This window comes from Giraffa tippelskirchi, chromosome 13 (assembly GCF_054371585.1).
Source record: "Giraffa tippelskirchi isolate mGirTip1 chromosome 13, T2T-mGirTip1v1.2.pri, whole genome shotgun sequence".
NCBI classification, from domain to species: Eukaryota; Metazoa; Chordata; class Mammalia; order Artiodactyla; family Giraffidae; genus Giraffa; species Giraffa tippelskirchi.
This window is the reverse complement of record NC_137287.1, coordinates 121,525,019-121,545,000: the sequence shown is the minus strand read 5'-3', so window position 1 is coordinate 121,545,000 and position 19,982 is coordinate 121,525,019. Positions and strand designations below refer to the sequence as shown.

At 43.6% G+C, this 19,982-nt stretch overlaps 1 protein-coding gene and 2 long non-coding RNA genes across 8 annotated transcripts in view; all 3 read right to left on the bottom strand.

The window, feature by feature from the left end:
- TSHZ2 (teashirt zinc finger homeobox 2) overlaps positions 1-19,982 on the bottom strand; it is a 909,619-nt gene that overhangs the window by 449,364 nt on the left and 440,273 nt on the right. The window lies entirely within an intron of this gene.
- LOC145532403 (uncharacterized) lies at positions 2,045-6,987 on the bottom strand. The gene is made up of 2 exons (XR_014073202.1): positions 4,807-6,987; positions 2,045-2,615 (listed from the first exon to the last, which is right to left on the bottom strand). It is a non-coding gene; the product is annotated as an uncharacterized LOC145532403 (long non-coding RNA).
- Positions 11,958-18,006, bottom strand: LOC145532410 (uncharacterized). Its single transcript, XR_014073209.1, has 2 exons — positions 15,914-18,006; positions 11,958-12,717 (listed from the first exon to the last, which is right to left on the bottom strand). It is a non-coding gene; the product is annotated as an uncharacterized LOC145532410 (long non-coding RNA).

Genomic DNA, 19,982 nt, shown 5'->3' with positions numbered 1-19,982 from the left:
GGAAGCACAACATATCCCATATTATATATTAAAGTCGCTATGATGATGCCAAAGTTTTGTAACGCACTGAATTTTTAATTTTTCTCAAAACATCTGCCTATAATTCTGGCATTCCCACAATTATACTTGGAAAGTAACTAGAGAAATCCTCTCTCCTCCTCCATATACATACTACTTTGTTTAAAATGTTAAAATATTGAGTTTAGGGCATGTACAGATAAATGTTTCTGTATAAACCTAGGACCCAAACATGTTGTATGAGAGAAATCTGTACACTCTACGAAGCCTGGATGTTAAAGATAAGAGTTGTATTGAGAAAAGATTGCCTGGGGTGAGGCGAGATTGAAAATGCAAAACTCACCCCAACTGACTGGCACACAGAAGTGCCCAGTAAACTCTGGCCCTCAGTTATAACATAATGAAGCCACATGAGTTAAGGTAAGGAAAACTCTCTTGGCCTTTGCCTCCCTAAATTGGTGCGAGTCCCACAACAGACCTGGTTCTGGCATTGACAACTTCTGTTTTCTTCTTCTATTTCCTTTAAGCCTCAATGAAAGGGGTCCCAATGATAATCTTTTTTTTTTTCCTGATATTTCATTTTTATTATTTTTTTAATATAAATTTATTTATTTTAACTGGAGGCTAATTACTTTACAATGTTGTAGTGGTATGATATTCTTTAGTCTATTCTGCATCAAAGCAGTGAAATATCATCCGGGAAGTGCAGGAACTCCACCTTAGCCGAGATTTCTCAGAACCACAGCTATGCAGCTATCAAACAATGATACTCTGCTTATGAAACTTGATAGGGAAATCGCACGTAATGTTAGACCGTGGTGAAACGGCACACACGTTTAAGCAAGTGTTTCAGCTGTGTACATTTCTGCCTCTTTTCTTGCAAAATGACACAGAAAAGAAGTTGGCACTTTAATTCGGTTGAGGCAAAAGAAAAAGTTTCAACAGGCAGAGTTCAGCGCCCCTGAAAGATGATAAATGGGCCGGGTTATTTTCTGCCTCCCCATTGCTGAGCAAGTCAGGAATGGTGGGAGACAATCAGCTTGAGGCCTGGACAAAGCCAGGAGCCTTCCTCTCAACCAGCTTCCTTTCATCTTCTAACTAACAGGATTCCTTCTTGAATGTGTTTTTAACACCAGTTCTTCAAACAGGTCATGAATACCTCACAATCCTTTCTCCTTCCTTGACAGACATTTTGACTGTTGCCAGAAACTGCCTTTGATGTGTTCCTGTAAAGAATAACACGGACTTTCCTGTTTGTCTCAGAGCTACTGAACTGAAGCTTCCACTGCAAAGGACAAAATGATCTGTATTAAAAAAATACCAGCACACCTCTGCAAACACACACATGAACACACACACACACACACACACACACACACAACTTATAAACCCAGACCTGGCCTCCCCGGGGTTCAAATAGATCCTGTTGTTACCTTCTTGGTTGTTTTAATATGATTTTTCATCATACTTTCCCTAATCTCGGCTATCTGTATCTCAAAATAGTAACAGTAATTACCCAATCAGTCTCCCCCCTTTTCCTTCCACCCCTAGCTGAACTGGAGCGCCTCTGAGATTTCCCCACCAAACCTCTAAACCCATCTGAGGTTCGCTCATCTGTCTTTCTAAGTCAGCAGAAGAAAAAACACAGGAAGGCCGTGCCTTGAGCTATAAGGAATCCTGGACACCCCCCAGCCTGCGTCAGTATCTCCTGAGGAAACTTTTCAGAGTCAGAGGGCTGGGAAGAGAACTCGAGAGATCAAAAAGTCCTGAAAAACAAGGGCTCTCAGAAACTCAAGCTCACCGAATATTAAAAATGGAAAGAGCTGGAGCCATTGCTTGCCTCCTATCTTTTCTTATCTCAGTAAAGTGACTTCCATTATTTTCGTTTTTTCCTCTGCATCCCACAAGCTAGCCCTGTAAACCCGTGCTCATTCTTTCTCTATTGCCTTCACGATTTTTGTTTTACCTTAATACTGTCTGTTATTATTTACTTAATTTTTTTCAAAATTGATTTCCCATAGATTCATTTTCTTTTTTTCTTTCCCTTGGTTTCAGCAATGATACCCATGAAATCACAACTATAATGTACTTTTCTTTTTGAATACCCAGCAAATTAAAACCATAACTATTAAAAAATGCACACTTCTAATACCTAAAATTATCTTGTATGCAGCTGTCTTATGCATATAACAAGTTGGGAATTAAAGTTCTAGATCGGGGTCAGCAAATTTTGCTGTAAAAGGCCAAACAGTAAATAATTCTGGCTTTGCAAGCCAAGAGACAAAATCAAGAATCCAGTGGAGGTACTTATACAACATGAAAGGAAGTGGATTTCCACATCCTCGTCAAAAAATATAAAAGATCCACAAATCATAGATCCATTCTAGATCCACAAATCACAAAGAAACGGGAGATAGGCTGAATGTGTCTCAGGGGCCATAATTTGTCAATCTCTAGTACAGAATCAGCCTAACAATGCAGGAGGTGTAGGAGGCGCAGGTTTGATCCCTGGTTAGGAAAGAGCCCCGAGAGGAGGAAATGGCAACCCACTCTAATATTCTCGACTGGAAAAATCCTGGAAAAATGGACAGAGGAGCCTGGCGGGCTACAGTCCATGGCTCACAAAGAGTCGGACACAACCGAGCAACTGAGCATGCATACGTGGCTCAAAATCATGTGTCTGATATTTGTTTGAACCTTCTCTGAAATTTCTACAACATCATTACTGCTGTTGCTGTTGAGTCGCTAAGCTGTGTCTGACTCTTTTCCGATCCCAGGGACTATAGTCTGCAGGCTCCTCTGTCCATGGGATTTGCCAAAATACTGGAGTAGGTTGTCATGCCGTCCTCCGGGGGATCTTCCCGACTCAAGGACTGAACCCATGTCTCCTGCATTTGTAGGCAGATTCTTTGCCACTGAGCCACCAGGGAAGTCCTTATAACATCGAGTGGAACATAAAAGGACTTACAGGATGACTGTGAAATGAAATAGCTGAAGGTAAGCGCTTAACACACCACCTGGCACAAAGCAGTTAATAAATATAAGCTGTGTTTTCATCTTTGTCATCATCATCTTCTTCTCTCTCTTCATCAGGCTAGCTAGCCACTGAGTCCTTTCCCTGGTGCCCCGGAAGCACTCAGTATATGATGGATAGTTATTAATTCAACTGGTTGAAGCAGTACTTCTCAACCTTCTGTGCAGATCAAACTCAACTACAGCTTTCTTTCTTTTCTTTTTTTTTATGAACATGGCTGAGTCACCTCCCGAAATCCTGACTCTAAAATTCACTCAAAGGAACAAGCCGGGCACACCTGTTTTGTTTTGTTTTGTTTTTGAGAATTCTGGAGCAATTTTGATGATTCAAAACAGAAACCTGTGACTTAGAGCATAATCTGGAGGGCAGGGTCAGAAATTTCAACCCCCAGGTGGGCCCACTGCCTCTGCTCTAAGGTCACAAACAACTCAGCTAGTGCTCAGTGCCTTTATGAATAGTAAAGGCCATCTGTCAGTCAACAATGGATGTTTATTGAGCACCTATAATGTGCCAGCCCTTGAGCTAAGTGCTAGGGACACAGCAGAGAAGAAGAGACCCCAGAATACGACAGTCCTAATTCCTCACCTTCCATCCCATTGCCATGCCAGAGTCTTCTTCTCAGCCCTTTAAGCATCTTGCATCTTCAGTGTATATTGGCTCTGCCCCCTGAGAGCCTAATACCTTTTGTTGACTGCCATTCCCACAGCCTAAAAGGTGCTTAGCACCCAGTAGATCTGTTCAATAAAGCTCTGTTCTAACGGGGTAAACAGGGAACTCTGCACCCCTTAGCTGCACCCCAAGCTGATGGCCAGTGCAAGGCAGAGCATGTCCCCAGCCTCCTTGGTGTCAGAGTGAAGAATGAAGCATGTTTTCTGGTCCTGAAGCCTCTCTGCTCTTTAATCTGAAATCATTGCTTTAAGCCTCAGTTTATTCCTGTATAAAATTTCTAAAATGTTGTATTAAATTGAATGACGCTTAACGTGGGGACCATGTTTAATGAGCAGGAGCTCTGCTCTGTTGGTTTTCTCATCACCTGGAAATGAATAAACAAGAGATGGTTCTGGAAATTTTCTGACAATCCTTAGGGAGATCAGCTGAGGGCAAGTATTTAATAATACGCCTCTGCTAGTTCTCATTCTATAATATAGCCTGATGGCAAGCATCTGTTTGTTGGACAAATACTTCTTGAGCTTCTGCCATGTGCCTGATGCAATGCTGTGGTCTTGGGACATGGGGAAGGTGATGAGACCAGTCATGACTCCTGCCCTCATGGAACTTCCTGTTTGTGGGCAGGGGGCATGGAGGGAGACGGATGGGCCTCAGATAAACCAAGGGTCCTAAAATGCCAGTGCTGAAAAGGGCAAAGCAGTGGCATTCACAGTGCTTTCTGGCTAATGCTGGGGAGGAGGGGTGGGATTTGACACAGTCTTAAAAATCAAGGTAGGCTTGCTACAAAGAAATGTATAGTTGTATTATATATACACACACATATATAGAAAATCTTTGAGATGAGCTAATAGCCACAGATAGGACTGAGATGAAATCTTATAAACTTGAAATCATCTCAAATCTGATCATTAAAGGATTAGGGACTGGGATGCTTTTGCTGTTGGAGTGGTGGTAAAGAACCCACCTGCCAATGCAGGAGATGCAAGAGATGTGGGTTTGATCCCTGGGTTGGGAAGATCCCCTGGAGGAGGGCCTGGCAACCCACCCCAGTACTCTTGCCTGGAAAATTCGATGGACAGAGGAACCTGGAGGCTTATAGTACATGGGGCTGCAAAGAGTTGGACACGACTCAGCACGCATGCACACACACGTGCTTTTGCTATTACTGCCCAGGCCTAAGAGCATCCCCAGGCTTCATGGTCTGAGGCCCCTTGGGACTAGACATCTGAGGACCGCCTGTCCATGGGGGGATTGATACTGTGGGAGTTGTGATTGTCCCGGAGGTGATCAGTAAGAAGCTAGTGAGCAGGGCAGTGCTGAACCCGCTCAGGAGAGATGGGCCCCACAGTTGGGGGCAGATGAAGCTGGGGAGCGAGATCCCCTGCGGCGACGTTCGGGAGGAGGGCAGAATGAAGGAAGCAGCTGCCTGCTCGATGCCTCCTTTCTCCCAGGTCTACTAATTGTCTTCCGAAGACAATCTGGGTGACAAATATGGGCCCAAGAAACACTGCCCTTGTAAGCAATCCCAGCTGCTCCGACAAATGTCCCCAAACAGAGGTTGCACGCCTCCCCACGAGCCCATGCTTGAAGCTCAATTTAATTGCTCACCTCTGCAGCTTTAAATCAAAGGTGGCTCCTATTAAGTATAATTACCTTTGCCAGCAGCTTGTATAACACAGTGAGTGAGGGGCTACTAACCAGGAATGGCTTCTACAGAGCATTATATATGCCTTGGACTAAATCAGCAGGCCCCACAGCTTCAGATGCACATATAATTCAACCAGGAGCAAATGTATTCTGCAGGTAGAGAGCTGCACACACGCATAAACAAGGCGTTTCCTTCACATATGTCAGCAGCCTGGAGTCACCACTCCGCAGAAGAATCAACTAGAAGGCAAAAGGTTTCTCTGAACCTCGACTGTACAAGACACGCGGCTCTGGCAGTTTTTCTGCAAGAAGGCAAATTGCTATCCAACTGGTTAGTCTCTGAATGAGTCCCAGATCCAATGCAAGAAATCAGACCAACTCCAACTTTCTCAACCAAACGCCCACATTGTACCACCTTTCTCAGCCCTGGAAAGCGGGGAAGTCACACTCCTCCCAGCTGGCTTTGACACAGTCATTTCTCTCCCACTCAACCTCACCACATCTCTCATTCTTGACATACAAAAACATTTTTTTAAATCACGAGCATCTTTATCATTTCAGGCTCGTCAATTCGCATTTTGTCTAATTAATAAATAAATCAAACCCTGAAAGGAAATGAAAGTTGAGACGAACTTTTGGACCTAACCAAAAGAAGCCACAGTGAGCCAGATGAAGAACGTGGCGCTTTCAGTCCTGCAGCCTCTTCCCGGGGTTCCATCTCACCTCCGTTTCTGCTATATAGAAGCCTTTGTATTAAACTATGTGCCCAGAAGCATAAATGAAGACCTCAAAAAAATAGATCTCTCTCTCTCCAAAGATGTTATGCACTGCTGTTATAGCAGTCCTCAAACTGTTGACTTTCCCCTCTACAAACACCACATTAAATGCTCTGTAGCATTTACTGAGCACTCACTATGTACCAAGCATGCATGAAGCATACCATATACACAATGGATGCAATCTCTGTGGCAGCCCCACAGAGCATTAGGGGAAATTTTTTTTCAAAATTAAAAGACTAATGTTTGGAATAAACATTAGTTTATTAACAAACAGAAAATCTGTTATTAATAGATGTTAGATTATCAATAAACAAATAACTTGCCTAAGATCAGACAGAAAGTAAGGGCCTGGACTCAGTCTGTCGTATCATGAGGTCAGGTATGTGCAAAGCATCTGGGACAGTGCCTGGCAGGGAGTGGACTCTCAGGACATGTAACAAGTCTGGTCATTACTGTTTCAGGGAACAAAACAGAGAAAAGGTTGATTCCATCAAGGGTTACAGTGAGCAGTGATCAGAGTGGCCAACCTGAGGCAAATCTGGAAACCTTCACAGCAAGTCATTACTCACGAGAGCTGAGCAGAGGTTAGTGTGTGCAGGAAAGGAAGGACTTGGGCTCAGGAAGGATTAGTCAGGAAAGAAATCAGGGAACTAGCGCTTATGGAAATGTTCAGGGCTTCCTGGGATAAACAAGGCCCAGAAAAACTAACAAACACAGAAACAGAAATAAACTTGAGTCCCATCCATCCATTTATCCCTCCGTCCCTCCATCCATCCGTCCATCCATCCACCCATCCATCCGTCCATCCATCCACCCATCCATCCGTCCCTCCATCCATCCCTCATCCGTCCCTCCATCCCTCCATCCATCCACCCACCCATCCATCCCTCCATCCATCCAGCAATTCTAGGTACCCCATCTCTAACCTCTTAAGATAGGGGGCCTTATCTCATTCACCCCTGTAGCCTGGCACACAGCACAGGGTCTTGAAAATAATAGAAACTATTAAATATCTGTTGAAAGAATAAAAGGATGGCTCTCAAATAGATCCACTCCTTTCAGGGAATTTATCTTCTATGAATCAGTTCGATCTTTCCAACCCTCCTCCCTTCCATGCCTCCTTCGTATTATTCCTGGAATGAGATTTTTACCCTGGAAGATCTACACAGCAGCATCAGTGTTAGCTCAGCAAAGTTTAAAGCTCAAGCCCTTGCCCCACAAATTTTTCTTTGCTCCTCTGGAAGTCAAGCCTCTTATTTTTGCCATGTATTTCTCCCACTGAAAATTAAAACATCTCAGGCTCACAGATCGGTTTGCTGAGCGCATTATTTGTTACAGCTCTTGTTTTCATGATGCAAAAACAATAGGAAGTCCTTCCTCCCACTTTATTTTTTTTTAAAATTTCTTTAATAAAGTTGGAAATGTCCTTTGCTACTGTTTCATTTGCAGGGAGGACTCCCCATTAACTTGTCCAATTCCTTCCCTCCACCGCAGGAGAGCAGTGTGAAGTACGTGCCTGAGAATTCAGATTGGATTTACAAACCAGTATTCTTGTTTACTTGTCAGAGCGCTGTGGCAGATTTAGAAGTTAAAGCAAAGTACAAAACTCTTCTTGTGGAGTGGGTGCTCAGGGGACTGTGGTCTAAAATGAAAATCAGATCGTTGCTCAAAAAAGGGGGAAGAAAACCCTCACACAGTGCATTGTAACACGTTTGAAAACATCTCCGTGTTCCTTAAATGTTCTGCTAAGAGTGCTAACAGGTCAGTCCACAGGAAATGCAAGAATACGTTATATTTTAATCAGGGCACATAAAACACCGTCTAGAATGTTATGTCGCCCGGGGGAAATGCAGTGAGCAGGGAACACTTACAAACTCCAGGTCAGTCTCCCCATTACATCACTGTGAAAAAAAGAAATTTATGAGGTTAAATTATACGGATGTTATATATTGGAACTGTTAGCCCATTCCCAAATGAGAATGTTGGCTGAAATAGCCAGATTCCCTGAGAGAAATTTCTTAAGGCCTTCTATTATGGATGTTTTTATGGTAACTTGCCACAAAAAAGTGAAGACTTATTCATTCTTCGAAGATAATGAAATGAATAAAAAGAAAGATGTCTACCCAAAAAACAAAGTCCAAATTCCAATAGAGACGGCACCTAAAAGAGTTACGTATATTATTCTTCTCCAGAGATGAGAATACGGAAGTTATTTTGTGGAACTTACTCATGATTTATTTGATCTATTTCTCATCTAAGTGATTGGAAACACAGATGTTGACGCTATAACTTTGCTTCCAGTAAATAATTCCTCAAAGGACTCACATTTGTTTAACCTTAGTCACAAGATGATAAAACTTATTAAACATTTATGGAAGCAGCAACACAATTTTGTTGGTTTATGTCTTTGGCAAGTTTAGAAACTCATATCCCCAACTTTCCCACCTCCCTTTCACCTCTCTAAAAGAAAAATATCTTTGAGGAAGTTACTGTACCTGAATTATGAAGCCCCCCCACCCCCTTTATTCCTCCATTTGCGGCTGCAGTTTGACAGTAAACAGAAGGGCTGCCACGCTGATCTCAGAGAACAATAATTAAACCAAAGGGACAGCAGACAAGGTGCTCCCATGGGGCCGACAGAGGAAGAATAAAAACCTCGCCAGGGAACTGTTTTCTCATGATTGCGAGCCTGCTTCTGAGACAAGCAAACACCCACACGTGTGACGTGCGTGCATCCCAAGAACCTACTCCATTCAGTCCTGCGGACGTAAATAACCTGGGCATCTCAATATCCCAAAGACCCCAGGAATCTTGAGCAAAGTTTTTCATCCATTCAGTCACTCATTCATTCAACAAAACACCTACTGTGCTTCAGCTACAGCCAGTGAAATTGTCCCCACGATTTGAAAGATTTGTCAGTTCCTGACATGACATATGGAGACAAGGAGACAGCAACCACGGCTGGTACAGAGCCTGCTTCCTGGCATCACCCGTCACTTCCACCTTTCCTACTGAGAGCCGACTTTGCCTCTGCGGGGAACACCCAGGGTAACTACGGCTCTGTTTTCCTCTCACCTTGAGCTCTAACTCAGGGGGGCAGGGGCAGTGCAGCACAGGTTACCCTGGGGAAATACACCGTGACACCGACCGCATGTTCACAGGGAAAATCCTGAAGAGCTTTGTGGTGATCACATTAGCGGCTTAGCCTTAGCATGGACATATGCCTAGATACATGGGCTTATTCTGGGCTTCCCTGGTGGCTCAGTGGTAAAGAATCCACCTGCCAATGGAAGAGACGTGGGTTCGATCCCAGGGTAGGGAAGATCCCCTGGAGAAGGAAATAGCGACCCACTCCCCTACTCCGGTATTCTCGCCTAGGAAATCTCATGGGCAGAGGAGCCTGGCGGGCTACAGTCCATGGGGTCACAAGAGTCAGACACGACTCAGGACGACAACATATGCATATACTATGTCCACAACAGATACAAAATTCGCAAATAATAAGGATGTCTCACTTTTGCCGCACCAGACACACACATTAATACCCACAACATACGTAATCCAGATGTACATGAAACACACATCCACAACACGTATAATGTGCACAAATTTACAGCTCAGACTCACAATAAAACAGATCCTCAGAGCGTAAACACGAGGAATATGTTCTAAGGATGATGCTGTTCTTGGCTGTGAAAAGCATCTGGTACCACACGGACCTTCTAAATCCTGTCTTATTAATACATCTGTCCCCAGGACTGCCCAGTATGCCTCAGTATGTGCTTGCTAAACTGCTTACACCATAGTGTAACTGTTTGACATGTGAAACTGCAGGGCTGACTATTGTCAATAATTCAGCTTATAACATGGACAAACAAAATCCTTTCCCGGCCCCACCCATGAGTGCTCAGTACCTCCTGGAGCTTCAGCATTAGTAAGGCAAGAGCTGTCCAGCTATGAAGCTTCATCATTACACACTGAGGACAAAGGCAATTTCTTTTAGGCTATTCATGCTTTTTTTTTCTTTTCCCCAACTTCTCTCCAGACCCTACCCCACCCCACTTCAAAGAGGCAAATGACAGTTTTCTTGACATTACTAGGATTCAAGCCGTGTTGATGTCTGTCTCATTCATTATTAAGATTATTGACATATTTTATGTTCAGTTTACTTACTTTAAGCAGACATTTAGCAAACGTCTACTAGATGCAAATTAGCTAGCTAAATTTTTGGTTAGAGAATATATACTTCAGTAAAGACACCAAGAATGCTCAAAATATGAAATATTATCTGTTTAAATGACATTTGTTTTTCTCAACTGATTCTCTTGCTAAATGCAGTAAAATTCTCACAACTGTTAGTCTCTTCATAAATTACTTGAGACAATGGTAAAAATTCCCAAGAATATTCATTACAGGATTGTGTGTAATAGTGAAAACTTTAAAATATGCTAAATGTCTATTAACAAAGGAATGATAAATTAGTAAAATTGTACATGCTTATGGTGCAACATTATAAAACATTTTAAAAAAGAATTAGTTATATCGATTTTCTTAAATCTATAATCTCTTTCTCTCTCTCTCTTTTTCCTACCTCCATACTTGCACACTTGGATAGCGACTCAAACATAAAGTAAAAAAAAAAGAAAAAAAATTAAATATAGTGTGAAACTATCTATACATCTCAATAAATCTGAAAGAAAAAATTTATTTTTAATTGAGAAATAAAAAAATTTTAATTGAAAGCAAACGTGTAGCTAATAAATTAAATCATATTAAAAATGGAAACAAAGAAAACATTGTAAACATATAAAAAAGAAGAATGCGCCTACCTACACACATGCAGGCGACAACCAATACTGTAAGAAACAAGACGCACACGCCAAGCTCTCCATGGCGCAGAGGGGAGAGCAATCACAGTTGACAAACACCTGTTATGCACCAAGCAGTGTTCTAAGTACTTGTAATAATAAGTGCCAACTTTTTAAAACCTCATAATAGTGAAGTAAGCACCCTCCTTATACTCATTTTACAGGACTGAGGTGCAGAGATTTTAAGTTTGCTTTTCCAAGGGAACAACTTTATTTGTACAGTTTAATGCCTTTATATCTGAAATTTACTGATCAAGTGAAATAAGCTCAGGTTATTGACAGTCCTCTCCTCTATTCCATCTGATTGATTACTCCCATCCAGTATTCATACATTAAAGACAATAAAATAGGATGATAATTTTATTCTATTTCTCATTAAAATAACTTGAAATCAAATGGTGAGGCAGTTTGCCAAACTTTATATTTTTACAAAGGTTTGTTCCAAAATGTCATCCATATTAAAAAATACAAAAAGAAACCACCATTAACTAAAAACAATCGTTGACATTTTCTCAAGAATGATTCCATCATGATTTCTGCTGTAAGCAACATTTTTCCCTCTGGGACCTGACCCCTAGAATTTCACGATCGTCTCTTTTTTTTCCCCACATTATTCAGAGTACCCCCTTAAATGTCACCTATAATTAAATACTTACAAGTAAGAAACACCTTTACAGACCCTGATCATAAATATTACGAGGGACTCTAAAGGGAAATCTGTGAGGGTAGCTTCCCGTTTGCTAAAATAAATAATAGGGTAGCGTCACTGCATGTGTTCTGTATTTTTGATGGCCAGGAAGAGTCATGGAGCCTACAAGAGATTTATGGGGAACAGATGAGTAGTGTCTGACTTCAGGACACATCTTCAAGGATGCTGCAGGAAGTGGGTGAGCACGATTCCTCACTGAGCCACCCCAGATGGACTGAGCTGGGATTTTCATGTTTTCTTTTTTTTTTTTACTTCTGTTTAATAAAACAGAAATGGACTTACAAAAATGCTGTTGTATAAAGCTCAAGAGGTTCCAAACTTTTTTGTTTGTTTTTTAATCTTCGTAGGCTCAACTTTTAAATGGCGTTTAGGTCTTTAGATAAGGATGATTCTTTCTGTGTCATCTCTTTCTTTCCCCACAACTGGCAGACTTCAGTCTTGAGGAACCCCTCGATTTTAGTTCATGCCCTTGGTCTGCACATAGGTATATACTAGACTACAAATGTTTATTTAGGTGACTCTTTGCTATTAAGCATTAAATACTGTGAGAAGTAACAAAACATCGTGCCTGAGTACTTGGGTTCTGATAGGCAGACCCAGGTTTCAGCATTTTATTTAAAAGCTTGTGTTATCTTCAAGTTACTTGAAATTTCCAGAACTTAATTTCCTCGTCTATTCAATGGGCCAATAATAATAATATCCAGCTCCCGGGATGTTGCACGGAGAGACTTTTATGTAAACGACTTGTATGTAGTCAATGCGGGGTAAATAGTAACCACTTAGTGCAGATTTGTGGTTTGTGTTATCCAAGTCAGTCGAGGGTAGGCAGTGTATGATGACGACCATGGGCTTCCCTGTTGGCTCAGTTGGTCAAGAATCTGCCTGCAATGCAAGAGACCCAGGTTCGATCCCTGGGTGAGGAAGAGTCCTTAGGGAAGGAAATAGCAACCCACTCCAGTATTCTTGCCTGGGAAATCTCATGGACAGAGGAGCCTGGTGAGCTACAATCCACAGGGTCGCAAAGAGTCAGATATGACTTAGCGACTAAACCAAACCAAACCATGACTTAGCAATGAAACGAAACCATATATATATATATATTTGTATATCTATGTATAAGCATTTTCTTCATCATTGCTGCCATCATCATTTTTATCACAATCACAGGCACAGGTGCTAGACAGAAGGGGCTTGGAAGTCTGATTACTGGGAAGAATCAAGGAAAGAACAGAGAGGGAATGGATCAGGGAGAAAAAAGAGGTAATGCTGAAGAGGGCATGAGAATATGTGAAAGATAACAAGAAAGTGAAGGAGGTTTCAAAGAACAAAGCAAGGTTTTCTGTCCTTTTAGCCAAGAATTCCCAAGATTTCAGACAGTATAATAAATAAAGAACCGGGTCTAGGAGATTCTTTTTCTTTCTTTCTTGTCTCTTTACTTTGGTACCCGGGGTGTCAGCCGGCTCCCAAGCAGATGGAGTCCTTGCTATATATTCTGTTGGACTATCTCCTTCTTGACTGAGGAGTTCTCTGGACTCTGATGTTTTGTGTCGTGACCAGATAGACTAGTGCATAAATGGGCATGTTTTCCTGTTGAAACACATTAGGGAAAATTGTCCTCATCATTTCTAAAAGTATAGGCCATTGTCAAGAGAAAGGGAGAGTGAAAAAGAGAGACTACTTATATTTTTTCCATTGACTAAAAGCCAAAAGTGAAAACGGACCCTAGAAATAATTCTTAAGTGTATAAATGCTTTGGCATTTGAAGTTGAGAGACAGAGAGCATTTAGAAAAAGACAAAGGAGAACAAGGACAAGAAGGAGGAGGAGAGAACTCAGATATTTTCCCCTAGATCCTGTAGTTCAAAGCCTTAGTGCGTGCCTAACATTGATTCATGGGCCTCAACTCCACCCTATGGACTCAGAACCACCAGGCTCTGGTCTGGGAATCTGTAGGTCTGCATTTTAACACACTTTCCAAGTGAGGAGGATACTAAATAAAAGTGGAGAACCACTGCTCTATTCCAGATGCAAAACCAGAGCACTATTCCCTGTCCTTCCATACTTGCAAAATTTCCCAGGCCAGCAAACACTTTCCAGAGCTTTTCTCTGATATCCTGGGAGGGGAAGTTCCTTCTGATTTTTAAAGTTTTTGAAGTACTCATGAAAGCCTCTGTTTTCTGGGCGTTTCTCTGACCTGAGTGTGACTTGGCAACTGCAGCTCGCAGCTGGTTCGTGAATCCCTGCGCTGCTGAGGCCCTGGGCGTCCGTGGAGTTCTCATGGTTAGCCAGTCCGCCCCATCCTCACAGCCTGGGTAATACCCGCCCCCCAACCACTACTTTCTTTATAACAATTCCCTCTTTTATTTACTGAAATAATCTTATATAACAATGAAAACTTATGTCAGTACAGTCTGTGGAAAGTCAGTCACATTTGCCATAAGTGATGGCAATCGGACAGTGAAAAATCCAAGTGTTAATATTTTATTATTCACTGTTGCTCATGATAGTCTCTGAATTTGTGGGATAAACAAATGGGAGAGAGGTATTTAAGGCAGGCTAACACCAAGGGAGAATTGCTTCTTGATTAAATCAGAGGATTTGAACCAGTATTGAACAAGTGATACTGTTTTCACTTCTTGCCTTCCTGCTACTTAAAACTGTCTACGTCCCCAGTGGTCCGACAGCGCATCAGGGGGCAACTCTGGACGGGCTTCCCAGGTGGCGCTAGTGGTAAAGAACTTGCCCACCAATGCGATGCGGGAGACGTAAGAGACACAAGGTCGATCCCCGGGTTGGGAAGATCCCCTGGAGGAGGGCCTGGCAACCCACTCCATTATTCTTCCCTGGAGAATCCCACGGACAGAGGAGCCTGGCGGGCTGCAGTCCACAGGGTCAGAGAGTCGGACACGACTGAAGCAACTTGGCACTGGTTTTGAAACCGTTTAGAGATGGGCTTTGCTTTCCTCGTGAAAACATGGTATATGGCACACTAGGACGCTTAGGCAGAGGAGACAGTCATTAGGAGTCTCCACTGCTGAGGAAATGGCGATTCCAGTTAATCTCTACTTTCCTGCTTCCCAGAGATGCACCTTTATTTATCTCCTTGGGCTTTTTCACTTTAATGCCTAATAATCACATCACCATCATTCATTCTTTCCAACCATATTTATTGAGCACCAACTCTGCCAGGCTTTGTGGACACAAAGCAAATAAGATGTAAGATCCCTTCAAGGTCATAAGCTCAGAGTCATGGTGACAATTTTAGTAACTTATCATTCATAGAGAACTCACTGTGTACAAGGCACGGTTCTGAGTGCTTTGCAAGTGTTCAGACTTCACTTCTCCCAAGCACGCAAGAGGGAGTTTCCATTATCTCTACCAATAAGGAAATCTAGGCATGGAGACAATTATTAACTTGTTAATGCAGTGACTAAATTTCCTTGACCCTGCCCCAGGTACCGCCACGTACTAAGCATGTTACCTGATTTATCTCAATGAATCCTTGTAAAAACACAGTAAGATCAGTCCTTCTAGCAGGTCTGTTTTGTAAGTGAGGAAATTGAAAGTTTGGGAGGTAGAGGTACCTGAGGTCACACAGCAAGGACATAACTGACGGGAAAGAAATGGAAGCCCCGACTGTCTGACCCCAGGGTCCACCCCGTTGCCCTGACACTGTATTTGTCTGATGGGATGGGGAGATACAACTCCACGACTCCATGAAATTTATTGGGAAGAGACTAGCTTCCCCCTGCACAGTCATTTCTAGAATCAAGGCAGCTCCAATTTCCTTTCTTCCCACTGTGGCTCTGAAAATGGTAGACTGACACTTTTCAGTAAGAACCTTATGTACAACTACAGGAGAGAAGCAAAAGAAAGAATTCAAGAAGATAAAAGGATAAATATAGTTAAGTTTTCATATACAGTTTTCAGTATACTCTTTTTCACTCACACCCACCTGCAATTTTCTGCATATCTTGTCTATCTTTGGACCAAGTTTTCCATCTTCTCCCCCATCAGTCCGGTCCAAATCATCACCAGGTTTTGACTAGATTGATAGGAGCCTCCAAAGTGGTCAATTTGCTTACAACCTTTGTGTGCATTAGTGCTCAGTCGTCTCCAACTCTTTGGGAACCCATAGACTATAGCCCACCAGGCTCCTCTGTCCATGGAATTCTCCTGGCAAAGAATACTGGAGTGGGTAGCCATGCCTTTCTCCAGGGGATCTTCCCGACACAGGGATGGAACCCGGGTCTTCTGCATTGCAGGCGGATTCTTTACCACTGAGCCACCTGCGCTTGCAGCCTTGCTCCCTGAGAAATAGTATGGCAGCAGCATGATCCTGTAAAAGCCTCAGTCAAAACCCATCTCGCGCAGCGCCCTCGCCCTCCGAGGCTTCCCATTCAGTTAGAACCTTGGCTTCGTCTGCGACATCTCGGTCCTCGGGGACCTTGGCGTCCGTCTAACCTTGCGGCCCCACTGTTCGCCCACTCTCCCTCAGCTCCAGCCACCCCGGACCCCTTGTTGCTCCTGCAGATCCTGCAGCAGCTCCAGCCCCCCGACTTCTCCTGCCCCCAGACCCAGCTTTCCCAGAGAATCACCTTGCGCTCTCTGCCACCTTCCTAGAACCGAGAGCCACATCCCCTGCACGGATGGGAGGGGCCTATGCTGATGGTCCTATCTAAGATGGCTCATCCTCCTGGGACACGGGACCCCTCGCCCTCCATTAATTCTCTCTGTTGCACACCCCACTTCCCGACACGAGGTGACCAGCCTCCGCTTGCTTGTTTGGGACCCATCTGCCACACAAATGTAAGCCTCAAGAAGGCAGGCCTTTTGTCAAATTTTAACTCCAGCCTCTAGTTCCAGCACCTTCCACAGGACCTGTACACAGCAGACCTTCAATGCATCGGTTAAATAAAGGTCCTAAGGAAGGCAGAAAAATTCCCCATAATTTAGGCTAACCCCAGGCTCTTTGTCCTAAGATATTCCTTAACAGGCACCAGCCAATCTCCCTTCTTTCTTCTGCCAGGCACTTATCTGCAGGTGACAATTAAAAAGTGAAGAAGGCGTTACCAGGAAACAGCCTATAGCCTTCTCCCATTAGCTTAACAACCCCTAAGCTTCGATGCCTTAGGGGATGAGCGCAGGGTTCCAATGGGGGAGGGGAAGACGCCCAACTCTGCGAGGCTGGGAGCACTTGGGAGCTGCCGGCAGGAAATCCCAGCACCTGGGGAACAGAGAGAGAGACAGAGAGAAAGAGAGAGTAGAGAGAGAGAGAGAGAGTAGAGAGAGAGAGAGAGTAGAGAGAGAGACAGAGAGAGAGAGATGTCTGGGGTCCAAAAGGAGAATCCCCAGCCCCTTTGCCTCCACCAGAGTCTGGACTTAAGAAGGAAGTCTACCAATCCAGAGTATCAGCAAGCACTCTCTATAAGATAAAGAAACAGTATTTACTGTGAAAAAGGTGAATCACTGCTTGTCAACTGAAGCCAGAGGATGTCATGATGAACAAAACAGAAGCTTCTCAGTAAAATCACCATCTTTTTGTCATTAGCATTTCCTACACTAATAAATATTCAAAGTGCAGCTATGATCGTGACTGGTACAGAGGTCTGCCAAAAAATTTCAGAGGTGTAAAAGAGATCCTTATACTCGAAATTAATTAATTAGTATACAAAGTAATATGCTAATTAAAGTATTTATTCATTTACTTATTTATAGCCTCATGTATTCATTCGTCAGGAAATATTTATTTAGTGCCTAATAAATACAAGGACTAATTCAAGTGCCTAGAAATCTCCCAGAATTCCTACAGAAAACAAAACATAAATTCATGTACGGAGAAGATGTCATGTAAGTGCCAGAGATCGCACAGGGGTGTCACTGGCATCACACTGTCTAATCATCCTAGCCACAGCGTGAGGTGAGCAACACCACGCCTCCATCCGCCAGGTGGGGAGATTGAGGCGCAGCAAGGTTAAGGGACTCCCCTTGGAGCCCACTGGTGGCCAGTTAAGTAAGGAGGAGCTGCAGCGGATCCCAGGTTTGCTTCGGTTTTAATATTTCTTGTTCCTTCCATAGCCTCATAGATGCCATCCATCCTCATACCTGTCAATTCCTCCCTAAAGTCTAGGCATGTGTTTTTACCTTCAGGTGTCACTCCTATCAGGCCTCCCTGGTGGCTCAGAAGGTAGAGAATGTGCCTGCAATGCAGAAGACCTGGGTTCGATCCTTGGGTTGGGAAAATGCCCTGGAGAAGGGAATGACTACCCACCCCAGTGTTCCCACCTGGAGAATCCCATGGACAGAGGAGCCTGGTATCATCCTAAGCATCCTAGTCACCATCACTGAGGGGCCAAGTAAGTAGATTGAATGGATGAACACACCGAAGTCATCACCACCTTTGAAATATAAACAAGTACCCCTGTTCTACTAATAACCCAGTCAGATGGCATCACTCCACCACATGAACCCCTCCAGAGACTCACTGGAAAAGACCCTGATGGGAAAGATTGAAGGCGGGAGGAGAAGGGGAGGACAGAGGATGAGATGGTTGGATGGCATCACTGACGCGATAGACCTGAGTTTGAGCAAACTCTGGGAGATGGTGAAGGACAGGGGAGTCTGGTGTGCTGCGGTCCATGGGGTCACAGAGAGTTGGGCGTGACTTGGCGACTGAGCAAGGACAACAAGGGTGCTGTCACGCTTAGATTCAGGTCTAGGAGGCTATGCAGGGTCTGTCCTGCCTCTTTCTCCTCCTCCTCCCCTGCCACTCTCCCTGGTCTTCACCGGCTCCAGGCACAGCGGCCTCCTACGTATTTCTCAGGTGTACGAGAGATTTCCGACCTTGGGTTTTTACTGCCTCATCTGCCTGGAAGGCTTCTCCCAGATCTGGGCATGGCTAGCTCCTCGCCTTCTGATCAAATGTCACCACCCAACCACTTTCCACAAAACAGCAACTCTCCATCCCTCTCGAGTCCACTCACTCCAATTCATTTTTTTTTTGAAATGCCATTAAGGACTATTTAATATTATATATTTATTTATTCATTAGCTTTTTGGCTTCACCCCCAAGAAAATTTGCTGGGATTTTCCCTACTGCCACTATTCCGGTGCCAGGATCAATGCCTGGCTCATAGTAGGTGAACAGTCAACTGCTGTGGGGTGGATGAACACATGAACGCAAATATACACACACGAAGAGGAAGTTCCGGCTTCATAAACAGTGGACGGTCCTAAGATTCCAGCTGGGGAGGCCATGGAGGGCAACATCCTCTGTCAGTGTTCGCAGGGTCCACCCCACTGCCAGGTTTAGACATCACAACAGATGCCCCGGAAGAAGAATAGGAACTGGGGGTCCTTCACTGGCAAATTACTGTGGCTCTTCCAGGTAAAGTACCACAGCGGATCAAGTGCCTGGGTCTTGGAAGCGGAAAGTTTCAGATCAACTCGGCCACTGCACGACGGTGGATGAATTGCTCTACAGGTTACTCAGATCCCCGTCAGGAAAATAAAGATACTGTTCTAGCCTCTAACTCAGGAATGTTCTAGGACTCCGCTCAAAGTTTCCCGCCCCTGGCAGGCCTCCTCTGACCACCCACACGAATGTTGCCCCATCCTGTTCTTTCATAAAATATTGTCATCGTAGAGCTTTCTTCCATGTGAAAGTTATCTTTTCTCTTTGTTAAATTCCTTGCATATTCTCTGGGTTCCGCCAACTGGAGGGTAAGATCCCCAGGGATCATCCCCATCCTAATAACCCTGAAGATCCCAGTGACCCGAACAGGACCGGGCACACAGTAAGAACTCCAGAAATAACTGCCGCTTGAAGGAATGATTGTAAAATTCATAAAACGCCTGCTAAAATGCCTGGCATATAATAAACACTTAGGTAGGGACAAATATCATTATTACAGGTGTTATATTTGTTGTTGCTAGGGCTATAATTACTATTCCTTGGGATATAATTTTTTTTTTTTTTTTTTGAGCTGGGACAGGGTTCCAACCCGTTCAGCACGAATCTTTCTCAGAAAAGGCTGAAACACGACTGAGTGATTATATTCCAGTTTTAAAAATCAAAAGGCACCCACGTCTGATGTCTTTTGAGCCCTGAACCTCTGGTGCCTTGACAACTGGCAGGTTGCTCATTTCCCTTCTGGTACATATTTTTCATGGTCTGTTGTTTTCAGACAAAGATACAGCGACTCTGTTAGGTGTGGCCCCAAGCAGTTTTGATGCATTTGTATCATCCTTTCCAAAATC